Genomic DNA, 6,146 nt, shown 5'->3' with positions numbered 1-6,146 from the left:
GAAATTGGCATAGACGGAGGAATAAAGAGAGATAATTTTCGACGGATCCAAATGGAGATGGATTAATAAAACATTCCTTGAAACAAAATTCTGCCCCTTAGCTTAGACTGATGGAGTCTTGTATAGAATATACAAATGGATCCAATTTCTACCTGTTATTATGATATTACGATAAGATTGGGTATCAGAAATAAGATTGGGTATCAGAAATAAGATTGGGTACCAGAAATAGATTCATGATTTGATCCATTCTCTATGAATGAGATAAAGACAGAATAATCCGGAACAGTATCGAGTTGGTTTTTATTTTAGCACTTAACTTATTTCATTGATTCCACCATTGTTCAAAAAAGGATTCACAGAGAAGAGGGAGCTCTTGTTAGTGTTAGTAGAATTAGTAGAATACGATTGAAGTGCGTAAAGGGCATTGTATAAGTATATCCAGATATAGCTATCTAGTTATCTGCATATCCCCTCTTTTCGGGGTGCTATATGCGAATTTCCAATTTAGATTCAACTTATTCAATAGAAAAATATTCAATGCAAAATTCAAGCACGACAATTCCCTATAAGATAAGGTGGATAGGACTAGGTATGCGTGTGTAACAATTTATGTTCGAGGGTTTACATATACACATATATGTTGTTATAATTGAAATTGAAAACAATTGATACTGATTAGTCGTGTATCAACTTTTTTGTTTTCTTATGTTATTAATTTAATTATTAAGGTAAGGAAAGAAAACGTTAGATCAAAATCCAAGAACTGTTCATGAATTCACAGGAAATAATTAATGGCTCCAATTTACTCTGAATTTTGGACTCTGTGCCTAGAAATATCTTTTTTCTGTTTCAATATAAAAAAAAATATTATGTTTTGAAACACTATACAATCAAGAGAACCCTGGACCCAGGGATCCCTTTTGGAAAGGGATAAAGAAACCCGTTTTAAAAATCCAACTCAAACCAAAAAAAGGTTGAGTAACCCCCCCCCCCCCAAAAAAAAAAAAAAAAGAAAGAGTTAGGTCTATTTTGGATCATTTTGGCGGCATGGCCGAGTGGTAAGGCGCGGGACTGCAAATCCCTTTCTCCCCAGTTCAAATCCGGGTGTCGCCTGATCAACAAAAGAAAAGCTTCGGAATACCTTATCCTTCTATGCTAATAGAACTCACATATGCTAATAGAACTCACAAAATTCTTGCCTGACAGAAGCATGACTAGGGTTGTAGATACTGTATTTTAAGAATACAGAGGTTCTATAAAAAAAAAAGACTTGAATTTTTATCATTTGGTTATGGTTAAAATCGGGTATCAATATGAAAAAAAACCGATTTATGACTGATTACTGGTTGGTTCGGGCTATTTCTTTGTATTTGATTTATCAATCGAATCGATAGTAAAACTGAAATTGTGAGATTCAGAACTACGAAAGTCAGATACCTAAAATCGGGGTAGCCGAAGGAAAGGGGGTTCGGTTCCTAAATGTAAATCCAATCCTTGCTTCTATTCTAGGATCTGAGGGAGATTATAGGAAGCACTATCAATACTTCCTAATTACCCTACCTTACTAGGGTGGTGCCCACTGACTGAGTCTTGAATTAAATTGGGTAGGTTGGTGGGGAATCAAATTGGGAGTTGCGGAAAGGGCTAAGGATAGTTTGTATTTTGTATCCAGACTCACGAGAATCCCTGAGTACTTACTCAGGTATCCAATCAATATTGGATTGGATGGGTAATCAACTCTTAACTATAACTATTATAGTTATAGAATAACTAACTATTCTATATCTATATTATAGAATATAGAATCTAATTTTCTAATAAAAGTTGAAAAATACTTCTCCGTTTTTTGTAACACCCTGCCAAGAACGTAATGGGGTGTCCCCCGATTGTTTCACAGAAAGAAACAGAGACAGTAAGACTTGGGGGGTAGATAGAGGTATGTGATAGATAGTTAAGATAGTTATCTTTTACATCTTTATGGTATATATATATATTCTATTTATATTCCATTTTTTTTTCTTATGCTTATGAAAGCTAACAAAACAAACAATGGGTCTTACTATTCCTACATCTTTCATTAGTAACATTCCTTTAAGATCTCCAAGGGTAGTTGTATATCTTGCTTTTGCTTACTGCTTTCCGATTCGACCGGAGATCCTTGTAATTAGAGTATAGGAACTCTTGTATTCATTGGATTGGTTCATCAATAGCGTTAGAGCAAAATGCCATTTTGACTCTGCACCATTGATTCCACTATTATTAGTGATTAATAATGGAATAATTCCTTCATATTCATAGAGATCGGGGAGATAATTTACATGGATATAGTAAGTCTCGCTTGGGCTGCTTTAATGGTGGTCTTTACGTTTTCCCTTTCACTCGTAGTATGGGGAAGAAGTGGACTCTAGGGGTACTACTAATTAAGTTGAGTAATCAAATTGGATCAATGGTGCTTATGTTTAATGGACCGTTCCGCGAAGCGTTTTAAGATAATCCATTTCAAAAATTCTAGGGTAATCCAGTAATATATGAACAATGATCTTTCGATCAATATTTGAATGATTTGATTCTGATGTTGTTCGTATTTCGAAACTCAAAGGAATGCGCATGATAGGAAATTTTTCCAGCCGAACTCTTCCTATTCCTAAATATAATATTCGATTTCGATGAACCCGCTCTTACCATAATTATGGATATTACAATGAGGAGCAACCAACCCCTATTTTTTTATTTGTTTTTCCCTCTTGACTGTTCAAAGAGGAAGTACTGCTACTATTACGTGGATACGTACTTTCTACTGGAGATGCCATAGACGTAGTGGTTGTTCAAAGGGGTACTACGCATAATAAGATCTTGCGTCGGGTGATCCGTGCTCACTTAAGTTTTATACTTCTAGGAATCCTATTTATGCTTTATTGACTCACCTCATGTCATGGCTCAAGCATGAAAAATGGGTGGTGTTTACTACTTATACTTATTTTTCAAATCCGAAGAAGTGACTATAGAACTCCGTGGGGTATCTGTTAACGGCCCAATCAATTACTTCATTTATATGGATAGATATTGTATCTAGTCTATATCAAACCCATCCATTTTTTGAATTTATACAATACAACTTTATACATGCAATACAATATTTTTACAATATAATAATAGATAGTGTGGTAGAAAGAACTATATGAACCTTTCTACTACACCATCTATTATACTGTTGATTCCAGTTCTCTAATTTCATTTAAGACTTGGAATTGGAATCCCTTTTATTTCGTCAATCATTGATAAGAGCTAATAAGTCAAGTTTAATTCTAATCATTTTGACTGACTGTTTTTACGTAGATGATAAGTAAAAAAGCAGTAGGAACTAAAATGAACAGCGCAGTCGCAATAAATGCGAGAATATTGACTTCCATAATCTCATCGTTTTTTTTTGCTTCGCAATAACTCGGGATCTAATCCCATAGAAAAAAAAAAATAAAAATAAAAAGATTTCTCCTGTAAATTCAATGGGTGCATCCTGATGGTTGATACTGAATCGGATCAATATTCAATATTATATTATGAATATGAATAACAATATCTGATCTATTAAATCGATTCATCGTCGAGAATTGAATAGTATAACATAGGAAGATCTTTTATCCATACCGAATCAAAAATGGGATTCCTGATCTAATCAAGAATCCCATTGAATTTCTCATCTTTTTTTTTTTTCATTCTTTAGTTTCTAAAATCTATCATCTTCTTTATAAGAATCATCCGACGAGGTATCATCTGACCTGTGTTCTGTTGCCGGCCTTCCATTGGTAACAGACCTAAACAGTAGGAGTGAAATGGAAAGGGGGAGGAGTTAAGCTCGAAGCGAAGTTTTCGTAATGATCTAATCCTCCTGGAAGGCAGAGAAATGTGATAAAGGTATGGGTATGGGATGGGTCTCGATATAAAAAAAAAGATCTAATATTCCGACAAATTCTTTCTTTATTGATTTTTCTCCTTCTTCGATGAAACCCTAAAATAAAAATATATATTATATAAAGATAAAGAAAATAAAGAAAAAAAAAATGATTCATTCCCCCTGTGGAAAAGAAACAAAAGGGACGGATCATTGTTTGATCCTTTACTTTATATTAAAAGTAAGGACCCTCTTTTTCCTTGGATTGGGACTGAAAGCTAAATTCAGCATGCAATTTGAATAAGAATAAGATAGATAGATTGTTTTTAATTACTTTACTAATTGAGATTGCACAAAATCGTATCTCGAAAACACGAAAACAAAAGGGAGTAGGTTTAATAGTACTCTGCTGCCCGAGTAACTATGTTACTAAGTTAGTTAATTGTGTATCGTAGAATAAACGAGTACAATTTGTATATGTACTCCCTGGAAACGTATGGGTACTCTGTACCCTATTCCATTTCATGGATCAGAAGCAATTGAAAAAGTCAAACCAGTGGGTCTCTCTTGGAATCCCCAGTATGGCGATACCTACGACTACGTATGCCTCTCCCCCAGCAATCGGTACTAGTTCAAATAATTGAAATTCCCGTCTTTGTCCGATGAGAAATTCGAAACGAAAAACAAAATAAAAAAAAATTAAGGATCCCCGCAGGAAATTCAATCCTGTCCCGGGCCCCCTCCTCACAGAAAATGGGAAGATGAATTGATGGATTCATCGGATCCGAGGTCGGGACTGACGGGGCTCGAACCCGCAGCTTCCGCCTTGACAGGGCGGTGCTCTGACCGATTGAACTACAATCCCAGGGTGAGGTATACAGCATGCATATATGTATTCTTATGCTTTCATTCGTTTCGTTTCTATTTACGAGAAATATTCTCGTGTTGTAAAAGAAACACGACTGATATACTGATATCCACATGGATACGGACTAGAGTAAGAATGACACAGATTACTGGTAATCCTACTAATATATTGAGAATCTATTTTTCAATGGAAAAAGGACTCTTTTTTTCTTTACTACCTTTGCAACAAATTGGGAATCTAGATCTTTAGACAGATCAGAAGATGTGAGAAATTGGAAAGAAACCAAGGGGTATTGTAGAAAAAATGGACCCTTTATCCCTATATATTTTATTCCCATATATCCTTAGAATACTTTTAGAATTTTAGAATATATGGGGCATTCTAAATATCTAAATAATGGGCATTTCTGGAGGACAAATTTGGTTATCATGGATCGGCGAATTAGTGGGCCGAGCTGGATTTGAACCAGCGTAGACATATCGCCAACGAATTTACAGTCCGTCCCCATTAACCGCTCGGGCATCGACCCAGGAAGAACAAATTCTGGGCTTATTGATAATCCATGATCAACTTCCTTTCGTAGTACCCTACCCCCAGGGGAAGTCGAATCCCCGCTGCCTCCTTGAAAGAGAGATGTCCTGAACCACTAGACGATAGGGGCATACCTGCCCGATCGCCATCATACTATGTTCATAGTATGAGCAGTTTTTTGGAATTGTCAATATAATGTAATGTATAATTATAATGGGATGACTAGATCCGAAAAATCTTTCCTGCTTCTACGATTCCATAGAATTTTTGATTTTAATTCATGAAATGAACCATCCCGTCCTATATCCTATATATATATAACGAAGTATGGGATCCCCTCAGGAAATGATTTGTTCGACAGACAGAAAAGGTAAGTCAAACCTTTCTTCCATTTTGACTCATCGACTCACTCATCGTTAAGATGGGATATAACCTATCTTTATCTCACACTAATACTAAGCCAGGAAATTAAAAAACGATAGAATGCTTTTTTTGATCGATTCAAAAAGATGATGTAGAACTGGTAAATCAGGGAAGGGATTCGCTGAAATATTTTGAATCGATGTCAGATTCGTACATGTATCAATCAAGTGAATCTCATCTGGATGGGTCAATAAAAGCAAAGCAATTAGTATAGGCCCGGCCCTGAAAGAATTCATTGCATTACCATTGCTATTTATCAAATATACAAAAGAAAATAATCATTTTTTTTTTCATAGAATCTCATAGGTATAGGTAAATCAAATTTCTTGTTCCTGAGTGAATCCCTATGCATACATGTATATATGTACATATAGTAAATATATGGATCATGTAGTAGACTCATAGCAGCGAGTGGCTTCTTCCTGAATTGAA

At 35.3% G+C, this 6,146-nt stretch overlaps 2 non-coding genes across 2 annotated transcripts; one reads left to right on the top strand and one right to left on the bottom strand.

The window, feature by feature from the left end:
* Positions 1 to 1,044: 1,044 nt before the first annotated feature.
* On the top strand, positions 1,045 to 1,116 carry TRNAC-GCA (transfer RNA cysteine (anticodon GCA)). Its single transcript has one exon. It is a non-coding gene; the product is annotated as a tRNA-Cys (tRNA).
* Positions 1,117 to 4,683: 3,567 nt separating this feature from the next.
* TRNAD-GUC (transfer RNA aspartic acid (anticodon GUC)) lies at positions 4,684 to 4,757 on the bottom strand. The gene has a single exon. It is a non-coding gene; the product is annotated as a tRNA-Asp (tRNA).
* Between the last annotated feature and the right edge of the window lie 1,389 nt (positions 4,758 to 6,146).

The sequence above is a fragment of the Aristolochia californica genome, unplaced genomic scaffold (genome assembly GCF_029961685.1).
Source record: "Aristolochia californica isolate CCGP_79_NKW_82.1479 unplaced genomic scaffold, dmAriCali1.0.hap1 SCAF_192, whole genome shotgun sequence".
Taxonomy (NCBI): Eukaryota; Viridiplantae; Streptophyta; class Magnoliopsida; order Piperales; family Aristolochiaceae; genus Aristolochia; species Aristolochia californica.
The sequence above is the reverse complement of the archived record's forward strand: the minus strand, read 5'-3'. Positions and strand labels throughout refer to the sequence as shown.